At 45.0% G+C, this 14,304-nt stretch overlaps 1 protein-coding gene across 24 annotated transcripts in view; it reads right to left on the bottom strand.

The window, feature by feature from the left end:
* ZBTB20 (zinc finger and BTB domain containing 20) overlaps positions 1 to 10,624 on the bottom strand; it is a 468,885-nt gene extending 458,261 nt beyond the window's left edge. For 18 of the 24 annotated variants that reach the window (XR_007379433.1, XR_007379437.1, XR_007379436.1 and 15 more), the window contains exon 1: positions 9,218 to 9,354. The gene's annotated coding sequence lies outside the window, so the exon portion shown is untranslated. The other 6 variants (XM_048958158.1, XM_048958264.1, XM_048958196.1 and 3 more) reach the window with 3 other exon arrangements.
* Between the last annotated feature and the right edge of the window lie 3,680 nt (positions 10,625 to 14,304).

Raw genomic sequence — 14,304 nt, 5'->3', positions numbered from 1 at the left:
TTCTTCCCTTTCCTGCCAGTGGGACCAAGATAGCCCCTCTTTTTGCATGAACTTCAGACTTTTTGTCCTCATTTTCTTTGAGCAGCTCTGCCCCCTGCCTGTGTCTCAGTTTTTATTTTTTATTGCTCACATTGTCCCAACCCCCTCTCCTAAATGCTCCACATGTATCTTTCTCCCATATAGAAGCCAGCGTTCCGTAGTAACATCACTCAACCAGATTTCAATAACCCTTTAAAGCTTTCAGTCAACAATGCTTCTAAACAACCAGTCTCCAACAGAGAACTCCAGAAATGTTCATTTTAACTCCTTCCCTCTTTATTGTCCTTTTCTTTTCCCTCAAAAATTAAAAAAAAAAAAAAAAAAAGATGTGAAGTGAAAATTGTTTGGTAGCAGAATGAACTTGTCCCTGTGGCTGGTAGATACAGAAGTGATCTAGACAAGATGGCTCTCACTCCACCTGGGCCAATTCTGTTGCTAACAGTAATTTGGTAAGGGCAATCTAGGGATGACTGCAGTAGCAATATATGGCTCACAACTCATTCAAAATTCACCTGAGATGGTACCGTCTGCGTGCGTTGGGCTAAACAGTTACTGCCATCTCTACCACTGAAGCAAATGCCAACACTTGCCTCCATGTGGAGAAAAATTCTCCCAAAAACAAAACAAAACAAAAAACCAACAAGCAGGACCTCAGGTGTACGTTCTGCTTGGACATGCTAGGGAACCTCTAGGTTGCCCGAAGAGGCTGTGGATGCCCCATCCCTGGAGGCATTCAAGGCCAGGCTGGATGTGGCTCTGGGCAGCCTGGTTTGGTGGTTGGCAACCCTGCACATAGCAGGGGGGTTGAAACCAAATCATCATTGTGGTCCTTTTCAACCCATTCTATGATTCTATGATTCTGTGAGAAAGAGTACACGTTCAAAAACTTGACTAAGGAAACCCCATTAAAGTAAAGAAAAAGGCTGCAATGCACTTCTAGGGCAATAGGATAAAAAGTAGAGAGGGAGAGATTGTTGACATGTTAAAACTAGTTGATAAAGCTGTGGCTACCAATCTCCCAACTGCTCTCAGAAATAAATAAATGTCATTATCCCTGTCTTGAAGACATAGAACTGAGAAACTGAGAAATGGGGAGACTTGTTGAAAATTGGAAAATAAACTATAACCAAAATAAGACTTCTGCGTCCATCATCAGTGGGTTATTCTTTCTAGTACCTATGTACTTGCATACATTGCTCCAGCTACTACACTGCAGTCTCACTGCCATTTCCCATACTGCTCCGTGCCTCCGTGCTGAATAAAATATTTAACATCTTTGTACATAGGTTAAAAAAAATTGCCTAAAAACTATTATGAAAAGCTTTGAATTGGATCCCATCTCCTGTAAAAAGGGACTCAGAGATTAGCAGGAAAAAAAAGCCCTGCACCAGAGAAAAAGCCTGAGCTTTCTCTTGCCGAGCACAAAGTATAGCAAAGCCAAATGTACTGCAGGAGCACAACTGGCTTTTAACCTCATTCAGGAGCAGCTGCTTTCACAGCAGCAAAATGTTTCAGGCTGAGCTCGACTGACTTAGTGGATAAATGATTTGAAGTTGATATAGCTCAGAAAAGACCAACTCATTTAGGAAACGTCAGTATCTTAAAAACGCACTTTTACTATCTGGTTGGAGCAGGTTTTGAAGCTTTCAGAACTTGGCCGTGGCTCGGAAAGGAAAATAAAAGCAGCGTTTTTATGAAATGCTGGAAAAAACAAAACAGTGTTTGGGCTTCAAGCAGTTCGCCGTGAGTCAGCAGAGGCCGGGCCTTTGCTGAAAACGTGTATTGGTCCTAATCACATCATTAGCTTAGTACTAGCAAAAGGTGCCAGATTGGTAGCCCCAGGCGCTGAATTCTCTATTTATCCCCAAAGCAGGTACAGCAGGAGGGCAAGTCATCTCCATACCAACCCCTGCTACGATTCCTCATGGCAAGGGACCTGGTGGAGGGTGAGCTGCTCTCGGCGCTGCTCCGCTTTCCTGATGTCTCTGCTGTGGCTGCACACACGGGGCCCAGCTCCCTGCTTTATGTTACAGGAGGATGGGTTCCTAAACGGCAGGGTCTATGCAAGGGAAATAATGGAGAATCATCCCATGTGCACCCTAAGAGACACGCTGAGAAAGAAGAGCAAGGAATGATTTTCTTTGTATTCTATTCTGGCCATCTCCAAACGAATGAATACTAGGAAGACCGATGAGGCCAGAGAGAGTCAGTGTTCTGAGTACAAATGAGATTTATATGTGGCTTGAGTCACTCCAGCCAATTAGCTACCCACCAGGCTGTTTGGTTTATTGTCCCTACTGGGTAAGGATTTAATAAGCAGCCACCTAGATGGGCAGCGTGAGACTCACAGAGAGGAAACTTTTCACTGTTCTACACGGAGAACTCGAGCCCAGTCCTGCTGCAACTCAGCACGGCCAACTCCCACCAACATGCCTATGGCTGCAAGATGAGGTTCCTCATTATGACAGTCCTCAGGGGTGAAAAATACGGGAAATACAGCACAGTATTTCACTATATAATTACTGTGTCAGGAATCTTCCACACATTCCTAATATTCTAATGGAATTAATAAAGCTCTCTCCAGCTTTTTCTCCAACACAGCCTTATCCAGAACTTCAAAGTGTGTCATAGTATGAAAGTACAAAATGCTGGATTTTGAAAACAGATCTACTGGGGAAAACGCACAGCGCAGGGAACATATGAAACAATTGGGTCTATGTTTGGAAAAGAAATACAGATGCATCACAACGAGGAAGGATGTTCGAGAGCATCCCGAAAAAACAGCCGCTATTCACGCCAAAGGCCAGGATGAAGTGGGCACAGCGGTACAGAGCTGACAGGCAGATTTAACTGGGACAGAGAGAGTTGGAAGCAGCCAAAGCCTTAGCTGCACCCAGGCTTCTTCAGATCCTACATACACTGTAATGGACGATAAAAGCACCGACATGAACATATCTAAAACTCCTTCAGAGGGGAAGAATCCTAGAGGAAGCAGCAGTAAAATGGAAAATTCAAACTTCTGGGAAAGGCAGAAAAAAAAACGCCTATCAAATATAAGCGAGACTGGAAACAAAGCAAAAGAAGTCTGAGTTAGTGGATTGAGATTTCATGACCATGCTCAGTGTGTCATGCCAAGTATATAAGGCTGTAGCACACTTTGTATGAAGGCTTCTGCAAATACAGGAGAAGAAGAGAGCTCGAAGCCATTTGCTTACTTAACCCCAGTTTTTGCAGGGTGCTGTCCTGGCAGGCGTGGCTGAGTCTCCTGGGAATTGCATTCGTTCGTTTTGCAGAGCCAGCAGAGGGAGCACAGTAGCAGTTAAACATGGTTTTCTTGTGCCTGAGCCTAAACAATGAGTCTGGGGGGCCGTTAGCTTGTTTGGTTTTGTTTTATTGTCAGCATTCCTCTCTGTCACTAACACCAGTGACTCACTTAGCTATCAAAATTTCTAGGAGCCAAAGCCATGAAGAACAGTCTCTACGTCCACCCTGCATAAAAGCTTAGAGAAGCTTTACCAACATCTTTTTTCACTCTTCCCCATATCAGCCTCCATCTAATCTGCTCCTGACTGCCTGAACACAAAGTCCCATGTTGCCATATAGCCATGACTCCCAAATTCCAGCACTGTGACCACCAACTTTCTAGCCAGAGTAAACGGCATAGGGAGCCCTGGAGAGGGAAGAGAAATCAATAATTAACTTTCAGTTGGCTGAAAGGAAAACTCTGAAGTCCATAAGGCAACTTTCCCAGTCTCACTTCTGTATCTGCAAGAGATGGGTCATACTTTCAGCTGTCAATGATCAGAGAAGTAAAATATTAGAAAGTAAGTCTTTTGGTTGGGAAAAATAGAAAAAAAAAATTAAAAAAAAAAAAAAAAAAAGCCAGTACTTTCCATGCTATGTTTACCTCAGAATCAAATGGCACCATACTGCCTGCATTTTTAGCTCCACCACAACCCCAAGATAAATTTACTACGGAAGCATAACATTAAGAGGTCATCTACAGACGTGACTTACAGAATGGCAATACTTCTGTCCTGCCAAATGTTTCCAACAGATAGAGCACAGACGCTCTGCAAAGGGTCACACGCCCTGCCCTGCCCCTTCAGGTTTCCTTTCCTCTTCACAGCAGTCATGAAGGATTTTCAATACAACAGTATATAGTGGCAATATTCAAGCTAGTATCAAGCTGGAGGAAGTATGTGCTGGTTTGAGCTCAGCTTTTGTACTGCCGTTAACGCTCATGCAAACTGGCTGGAGAATGGAGTCTGTGCTCTCTTCACAACAGCACAAGGAAAGGTGTATAGCACTGCACTAAGAACGAAGTGCTGAAGACGCTGCCAGTGCTTGAATTGGCAGAACTCGCTTCTTGTGGAATGCTTCTTTTTGCTAAGGGGCTTTGAGGAGCAGAGCCGGGTTGCAGCAGAGCAAGCGAGGTCAGACTGCAGCCCTAGCAGCCCTAACACCTGCCTTCCCCGGGGCTGGTGGGAAGGGACCCCTGCTTGGCACCACCACATTTCGCTCTTTGTGCTTGCACGCTCCGTGGCCTCTCTTTCCATAGTGCCACCTAGTGCCGGCTCCGTTACTGGCTTGCTTTTTCCTACCGTGAGCATCTGCCCCACAGGGCAGGCTGCGACCCAACACTCTCGCCACACCAAAGCCAAACCCCAGCCATCACAGGAACAGCATATTTTTTAGGGGCAGCCCTATCTAACCAGCCCATTCCCTCGCTGCTGTACTTTAACTATTCAAGACACAGAGGCTGCTATGTATGGGGCAGAAGCTGGGCTTATTTCCTTCCCACTCCATTGCAGATGTGGGGCCACTAGCAGCGTCTCACCGGCATCATGTCCACCCCAGTGACCACGCCAGCAGAGCAGCTCCCAGACTGAGCTGCCACCAGTACAGACAGGCAAAAAGCTTTCATGGGACATGGGGAAACAGGACATCTGAGCCATACTAACGTGGAAATGTGGAGTGGAAGTAAGCATTCCAAAATGCCACTTACCTCTTAAAGAGGACTGGATTGCTGCTGTCAGAACCAACTGCTAACTTGCAAGGGAAATAATAGCAAGGAACACAGGCAACACTGTCAGAGCAAAAACTGTCCCAGACGAAAGCTTTTGCCTTTATTCACTCCTTACTGAAATTCTGAACAACCCATGTAAATCTGCTCAAGTTAAGACTGTACAAATATTACCACGATACTTTCAAACTTCGTGCACAGTTATGCACTGCTCTTTAGCACGAGGAGCTGGGATTACTGGAATGGACAGATGAATAAAAAGCCAATTTATTTTCCATAGATGATGCTGTTTGTTTACTTTCAGAATTTTCGTGGGCCACCCTCAAGCAATCAATGAAGTCAGTTTCACTTTGATTTGCCATCCTTTTCTCTCTGCAGCACGGACTGAACTTGCCGACTCTACAGAGGGAACAAGTTATTGTTTAAAAACAACTATTTCCAGTGCATTATTTCATTTAAAAAAATCTTAAAAAACGTTTATAAAGGGCTTGGGTTTTCTGAAAGTTTTGCTAAAGAAAAAAAACCCAAACCAAACCGATGAAGTAACCTGAAGTTAAATTTCAGTGTTTAATTTTCCATCAACATTTACAAATCTCTTTCAGGCAGAGCTCTTTACCACACAGATCACCCTGTAAAAGGGCCCTATAAAATGGGACAGGAGTGAAACCGGCTCAGATCTGTAAGGCCACAGCATGCCATCCATTTCTAAACAGAAGTCCTATTCAAACCGTGCTGCTAAAGACTCATATGGCCTGCAAAAACAAACGGGATTCTCTTGAAATGATTTAAATAACAATTTATGTAAGACCATAATCTTTCTTGTATGGGATTTGTAAGCCATCCCACAGAAATCTGTAGTGGGGGACACTGTTCCCTATTTACATCAAAGTTTTATATAAATAATAATGCATTTTTCTAATTTTCTGCAGCTGTTTTCCCTTATGAATAAGCCGGGCCTATGAAGAAAATGTGAAAATAAGAGAACCATGAGCAATATTTACAATAATGATATATCCAACTCAGGAAATTGCTACAACTGCCTTTATCAAAATAAACAAACCCCGTATTTTTTTCCTCCTGTAAGAGAAAAGCAAAATCCTCCACTATTAAAATTAATTTGGCTCGCTATTTGTTTGGTATTTGGATCTGACCGCCTTATTCCCCATTTTTGGCCTCATTTGGGGAAAAAAAAAAAAACCAACAAACCAGCAAACCCACAACAAACAGCGGCCCAAACCGACACACACACAGCCCCAGCTGCCTCGCTCTGTCTCACAGGAGCACACACGCAGCCCCGCTCCAAACTGATTCTGGCCACAGGACACGGCGAGGCACAAAACCACCACTCCGGGGCACTACCTTGGTGTGGGGGTGCTGGATCACTGTCTGTTCTGCACCGCACAACGCACACCCAGAGCCAAGGCAGTTCCAGGAGCACCGGCCCTGCAGACCACACCGTCCCGAGGCTTGGACTCGCTGGGTGCCAGCCCCAGCATCGCACGCTGGTTTGAAGTTTACTGAAGCATGCTGCAGCCTTTGCCGTTGTGCCCAGTTTGCAGATGGACTTTGTGCCATCAAAAGGGCAAAGAGTTTTTTTTTGTTTTTTTTTTTTTTAAGAATAAGCCATTTCAAAGTAAATTGATTTCTTCTACCGAAAAAAGTTTTTAAGATTAAAGAGACTTTGCTGCATACAGAAAAACATTTCTCCTATTCCCAACTCTTTCTACGCTCAAATGTTTCTTTCCCTGTAGGGGTGTTCTAAAATGCAGAGATATATCACAGTCGTTCTAAAAGTTATTTGAAACATTAAGGTGAGGCTGGGCTTCTGCTAAAGGGTGAGACCCCCAGGGCCAGGATTGCTGCCCTCCAGTGGGATGCTGCCCACCTGCGCAAGTTCAAAAGACACACGAGGAGCCCAAAAGCACTGCCATCCATCCAGGGAACATCCCCAGAGAACCCACAGCCACCCCTCCTGGGGCCACATCAGCTGTCCCTCTGCAGGTGACCACAGTGCCTTTGGGACCCCCACATCCCAGCTTCAGAGCTGGAGGTCTGAGCTCTGGGAGGAGAGGCAGTGCAAAGCCATGAGTGCACTGGAATTCTATCAACAAAGTATTAATGTAGAAGCCTGAGTGAAAAGCAGAAAAAGAAAAGAAAAAAAGAGAAAGAAAAAAAAAGGGGGGGGGGGGGGGGGGGAAAAGCAATCAATGAATGCCATTCCTCAGCTAAGAGACAAGCCACCAGTTCTTGGCACAGTGATAGAGAAAACCTTGAAAAGTTTCGCTCAGGTTCTGGAATAAAGCTTTGGATAAAATGGAGCAAGTAGTTTGAGCGGTTGTCGTGCCAGTGAATAGATGTGCTGCTCTGGATTTCAATTAACTTAGTTTGTTCAGCGGGGAGGCACTTCAGCTGCAACCGGGGAGCTGCAAGTTAAAGGACAGCGAGAAAAACAGTGCAACAACAGCCACAAAAACCTGTTGGCAGCAGAAGTTTGCACTGGCTGCAAAAAAAAAATAAAATAATAAAATAAAAGAGGGATTTTTAAGAAATATTTTTAAAGGATTTGAAGGTTTCGGAGGATCTCCGAAGCAGTCCCAGGTGGGTTGGGAATACTGCTCTATGCACTTCTTTGTGCTAAGAGGAAGGCCTAATGCATTTTATTTTTTTTTTAAGAAGTCAGCCCTCTTGCTATTAAATAAATTATTTTCTCTTTAAAAAGGTGATTGTTGTTATGGAGAGACCTCCACCGATCAGCGTCCATTTTACATAATTACTTCGGGTTCTCCAGAACATTTTATGTAACTCACTTTCACGGCTGCCTCTGTCCTTTCTCCTCTCTCTCTGTCACCGGCAGAGCAGCAGCTCAGCCCTCCACCAGCACTGACAGGAGCTCACATAAAAGGACCATTTCGAATGGATCACTGTGAGCAGCCCTGAGAACCCACAGTAAATCTGGGCTCCAAAACTCGACAGTGCTCAGTGGGAGACGAAATGCATCACACATCCCTCCCCAACCACAAAAAAAATAAAATAAAATACAATAAGGATTAATTCAGAGGAAAGCTTCAAGGTCTGAAATGACAAATAAGCAGGAATATTTGCTCAAATTTAAAAAAAAAAAAAAAAAGGTAAATAAATAGTTACTCGTGCTGGACAAAATGGCTTGATAGATTTCATAATTTGCCACCGCTGTAAAAAAATATCCCCTCCCTTCCCCCTGCCGTCCCTGCCGGCACGGACGGAAGCGCGGAGCAGAGGGTGGGGGGCAGCTGAGGATACCAACTCCCTCCGCCAAAGTTTGGGGTCCTTCCGAACCCGGCGATGCCTCCATAACGTGACATCAGCTCCGAGAGACAAAAGTTGCGATCTGCGTCTCCTTTCTGCCCAGGAAAGGAAACTGGAAAAATACTAATAATGAAAAATAGACGTTAAAAATACCCGAGAGGAAAAAGTCGATGTACGATCACCCGAATTAACCCCCTCCGCCCCCGCAGGCAAACAGACAAACAACAAAACCTCCGGATAAAGCCCTGTCAGGAGGAGTGGAACCTGCTTTCTCCGCTTTCTCTTTTCTGCTTTTATTTTAACGCATGACGAGCCTGGACTTCAAACTTATAGCCGACATATAGCCACACAACAAAGAGTCCCCGTTCACCCCCGTCGCCGGCGCTGCGGGCAGAAGTCGTCGGCAAATAGTAATAAAACCCATTTAGCGGTAAATAAGGAGGAGATGATATATGGACGGACAGATGGAAGTGCATAAACAGAGGAGGAAAGCGGCGAGCCGGGCGGGGAGGGCTGCTCACAGGAGTGCGAGATATTGATTTACTTGGAAGCGGTGTTGGAAAACAAACGCATTTGTTTCCTTCGCCATCGGGGAAAAAAAGAAAGAAAAAAAGAGAAAGTGATTAAAGTGAATCGTAGGGGGCACACCCTGAGATAAGTGGAGGGGGGAAGCACGTTTCCAGGGGTCAGGCCTCGGCGCGGTGGTCCCGGCCGCGGGCTGGCACTGGGCTCTGCCAAACTTGCATCTCCAAATTAAAGCCCGGGTGGGGGGCCGGAGAAAGAAGTGCCGCCGGGCGCAGCGGAGCGGGGCTCGGGCTTCCCCCCCCCCGCCCCCCCTCGTTTTTTTCCAAAAGTTGGCTGGCCTACCTTGTTCCCCCGTCCTCAGTTTGCCTCCTCATAGCCTCCGTCTCCCCGGCACTACAGCGCGAGCGCTCCCGACCGCCTGCCTCCCTAATGAGTCCATTTTCCTGCTCTCGATGTTGTGTACACACACACGCGCTGCAACCTACCTTACAAAAACCACAGCGAGAGGGAGAGCGAGAGCGAGAGCGGGCGGGCAGAGGGAGCGGGAGCGGCGGCGGGGGGGAGCGGAGCCGGGCGCAGACAAAGCCCTCCTCCGGGGCGGCCGACGGCCCTCCTTCCCCGCTCGGCCGCCGCAGCAACAGGTTGGGCTCCGGGGCGGCCCCGCCGCACCTTCCTCCCCGCCGCCCGCCGGCTCCGCTCGCTGCGGGCAGGGAGGTGCGCGGCGGGGCCGGGCGCGGAGCTCGGCTCCCTAGACAATAGGGGACGGCGGGGCTCGGAGAGGAGGGACCCTGTAAACAATCGGACACCCCCTCCCCAAATACGTCCCCGCGTGGATCGAGAACCTTTTCCCCAGCATCTGTAATAGCGTGCTTATGTCTGAACAGGTGCAACGCATCCGGCGCGCGGTGTTCCGTGAGCAGACATCAATCTCTCACGACGCTCTCCCAAACAGGCCAAGGGTAGTTAAAATAGAGGGCTGGCTTCGCACACGCTCTCCCCACTCCTCGTGTTCTTTGGATGGAGAAAGGCTGGGAGCAAGGTGTGCAGACAAAAGACCGGGGAGCCAACGCACGCAATCACTCGCTGCTACATCTTCATTCATTTTTACAATACACTCTCATATCTACACTGCTTTCAAAATAATTTTCACCCAGCCCTGCCTCACGTCATGCGTAAACTTACGTCGTCACAGGAATTCTGTTGATTCTTACGATGAAAGTGGCAAAACAAGGTTTTGTGCCCGGACTTCGCCCTCGGACAAAGCTCCTCCAACAACTTCATCAGCAGGGAATTATTATTTTACTTGGAAAAACTGGGTCCAAGGGAAAGAAAAAAAAAAAAAAAAAAAAAGTTAAGTGATATTGCCATGGCTATGCTATGAATCATAGATTCACAGAATCACAGTTATAGAACCACAGAATGGTTGGGTTGAAAGGGACCTGGAAGCCCACCCAGCTCCAATGCTGTGCCGTGGACAGGGATGCCCCCCGCCAGCTCAGGCTGCCTTGGGCCCCATCCAACCTGGCCTTGAACGCCTCCAGGGATGTGGAAAATCAGTGGACAAACAAATGAGGATCCAAATCTCTTGATGCTTAATGGGGAATTTACCTCGAGTAACTTGCAGTCAACTAAAAGTTAAGCGTCCCGTCTGAAGCAGTTGTGTAGGCTCTCACTGTTGCTGGTGGAGAGACAGGCACTTCTAAAAAGCCCTTCTGCCCAGCTCCCCATGCCCCTAAATGAAGAGGGAGCCTACAGAACATGGAGAGGTGAGGCAGTGATCTGGAGGATGGCTAAAATTAAGTAAAATGAATCTGTTTTTGATTCAAAGCTCTATTACAACATCCTACTTCCCCAAATGCATTTTAATCATCATATTTATTATTAGGCAATATATGCTTAAATTGTAGTGATCAAAAAGGGATAGCCTGCTTTCTAAAAAGACAGATAAACTCCCTGGATTCATGGATTTGTATCCTGAGGCTGGCCATATATTCACGATTCATGTGCAGGCTTTATAATATTAACCAGCCTGGTGACTGGTGAATTCGATTAGTTTTGTTCACTGCTAGCTACTACATTTTTGTATTTTGCTTAGAAACAGCCCATTTTTATATAGCTGTACAGTAAATACAGAAATAATTAAGCAATTTTTTTCAAATAGTTACTTTCTTTAACACCTTCATCAAAACACTGCCTTTCTTACCTTAGAATAAAATACAAAGAGCAAAAATCTCTATTAGGTGACTTAGTTCAACTCCTTCAGTAAGATTTAGCTAAATGCACATATGGAGTACGTGGAAACAGCTCTACAAGTTAAGTTACTTCAAATACAGCAAAACTTAGCCTCATTATATATTTGTTTGTCTGGAACTTATGACCACAATCACCTTATTGAAGGGTATGTAAGGTTAGGAAAGCAGAAGGTGCTCCAGGAGACTTTCTAATTGTGGGTCTCTATATAATTCGTTCTGGCTGTACACATGCCAAATGACCAATGATCACTCACTGCCTCAGTATTTCCATCTGTAAAATGAGCCCAACAATAGTTCCATGGGCAAGTAGCACCATAAACATACGAAGTGCTTTGTTTTCCAATCCCAGAGTTATATGATGGGGAATGTTATGGGAAGAATATAAATATTTTATCAAGAGTTGTCTGTATCAAAGCCAATTGATGAAAATCACAAGACACTGCTATTCAGTTTAAATAATATGAAGAGTCTCTGAATTCCAATTTTAAAAATTAGGTTTACTCCAAAGCGAGGATATTATAAGAATGTCTTAGTACTCCAGAATTCTTACCACAAGCTAACGTTCATTCTTTGGTCTGCTCACCATCCCCTCATTTCCACCACTCTTCCTCTCAAGTATTGGTTGGTGCCAATGCACTTGTTTCACCTGCAGAAAGAGGAAAGGGTAAGTAGCTAGCCTGCATTTGGCCACGCACAGCACATGACGTGTGCTCAAGAACATGCCTGTCATACCGCAGGGACAGCAGAGGTTGGGTTGTCTCTCGCTATACCTCAGGCCACCTAGTCTGCCCGAAAGATAACACTTGCTTTTCTTTCTCTGTAAACCTGTCTTTTCAGCTCAGAGCCCTAAGAACATGCTGATCTTCGAGAGCAAATGGAAAACAGGGAAAGTCAAACTGTCCTCCAGAACTGATACGGCTGTGCAAGTCTTTGTTGTACATGACAAGATTCTGGATGACAGACTGAGAGGGAAGGAATGTGCTTCAGTGCCAAATAACATGCTCTGTAGTGCCCTGTTCTCTCCTCTCCTTTTTATGTTCCCAGGCTCACCAGCTTGGTGAGTTTAGACAAATCTTATATGCAACCACAACTGGAAGAGGTGTCGTACAACCACACCTGAGGCTATGATCTGCTTCATTTGAAAGAATTTGGCCTTTCAGCAGCTTCATAAACGCTGGTTTTCAAATTCTACAGGCATTTAAGCAAGACTGACTCAATGAACCTGAACCAAGCTCATCCTTGCGATGGGTTAACACATTATTTTTTATGTACTCCACTTATCTGCCCCATCACAGTTTCATCACCACCTTCAGGGACTCTGCTTTACTAGAATACCAAGAATTGTTCTTATAAACCAGCTTGTGGCTTCCAGCTGATCCAGAAAGAGCAGATCAGAAACACAGTTTGAGGTTCTTAGTGATCTTATAGATATTATAGATATTACAGATATTATAGATAGGTTGTTAGACTGATTCCAAGTGAAAACACCTGATCCCATGTACTGCAATAACCTACATGGGCCTGAGGCTGAATGTAAGGATACCATACTAGTGTTAAAAATTCCAGAAAAATTTCTGTTGCAGCTCTTTGCCAGATACTGTGGGCAAGACCTTGAAACACTCATGCCAACATATCTGAACTGGATTTCATCCATGCAGTCCCCTTCAGAACACGTTCATATCCTCCAGATTCCCCTGCTATACACACAATCACATTGCCAGTCCAACAGGAATGGTGATTTAGTTTTCTCTGCTCATGTTCTGCGGTGTCTTTACAACTATGTTCAAATGTAACAAGAAAGATGCCAATTAAAAAAGCACAAGAGCCCTGCAGCTTGGCAGGCTGATTCAAATTAGGTACCTGTATGAAGTGATTAAAATAGGTTTTCTAAATCTGAAGATAACAGGAGGACAGCGTGTTTGATTTACATCAGCAGGGGTCAACAAAAATGTAGAAGAACCATGCGGATGCTCTTTACCCCTGCACATTTACTGGTGAAGATGCTGAAGACAGAAGGAGAGGAATACTGCGCTCTCCTGGAGTTTTTCAATACTCAAAGAATCTCAACTGCTTCCCCAGCTCAGCAGTCATTCCTTACTGCCAGAACTCCAAATAAGCAACATTTTCCTTTAATTTAGCAGCTTTGATCCATGATTCCACAGTCCTTTTGCACACACCTATCAACAAATCAAATCTCACAATTTCCTTTGGTAAAAAGCTACCGCTATTCTCATTGTACAAATAGTAAAAGCTAAATGGAAAGAGTTAACCATTCTGCTGAAAACAAACGTGAGACTGGGATGTCAGACTTTCCTGGTCAGTTCAGGCTATGTTGCCTTTATAGATCAGGCTCTCAGACAGCCCAATTGATTGGCAAGGCTGGGGCACATTTGCTGAACAAGAACTGGCTTTTCTATTGTTTTTGTTTGTTTTGTTTTGTTTTGTTTTGTTTTGTTTGTAATCCAGGAATGTGGTGAATAATAGATCAGATGCAAAGCTGATACGTCTCCAACTGTTTCAATGGCTTTGTGAAAATCTGCCTCCAAGTCACGATGTACCATAAATGCCCACTTTCTTTTATGATGACACTATCAGCATGTTGGCAAAGGAACAGTGACTGTGCCTTTATAGCATTTGGGCCACCTTGCATAAAAGCTGCAAAATGATGCTTAGCCTGTACAGTCATTCCACATCAGATGCAACAGTGCTGCATTACTTCAGTACTGTGTGGAGTAATTATAGCTGCTACATCAGTGAGCTGTGATAGTGAGATCTACGCAGCGTAAGAAATTCTGTCCAAACACAGACTATTCCTTGCTCTTTATACTACAGGGACTAAGAATCCTAATAAAACAGAGTCCAGAAGATCGATATCAGACCACAGTGCCATTCTGCAATAAAAAGAACAAAAATCCATAGCAGTCCTCAAACTCCCACATACTCTATCTCCATCTCCCTGCACAAGTTCGTACGCGTACTTGAAATATCATATGTGAACTTTATATTTTGAATGTATGGATTACGTTGTAATTATTCAACATATAACAACCTGTAGCTAAGCACGCAGCCTCCGATCCATCTGTATTTGTCCTCTCCATTTACAGAGTGCTGGGATATCAACTTTATTTGCATCAGCAGGCAATTTGTGACCAATTTAGCTGTTGAGCTAATGTGTAA

Source organism: Lagopus muta, chromosome 1 (genome assembly GCF_023343835.1).
Source record: "Lagopus muta isolate bLagMut1 chromosome 1, bLagMut1 primary, whole genome shotgun sequence".
Classification (NCBI taxonomy): domain Eukaryota; kingdom Metazoa; phylum Chordata; class Aves; order Galliformes; family Phasianidae; genus Lagopus; species Lagopus muta.
Note: the sequence above shows the minus strand (reverse complement) of the source record. Positions and strands in the feature narration are given on the sequence as shown.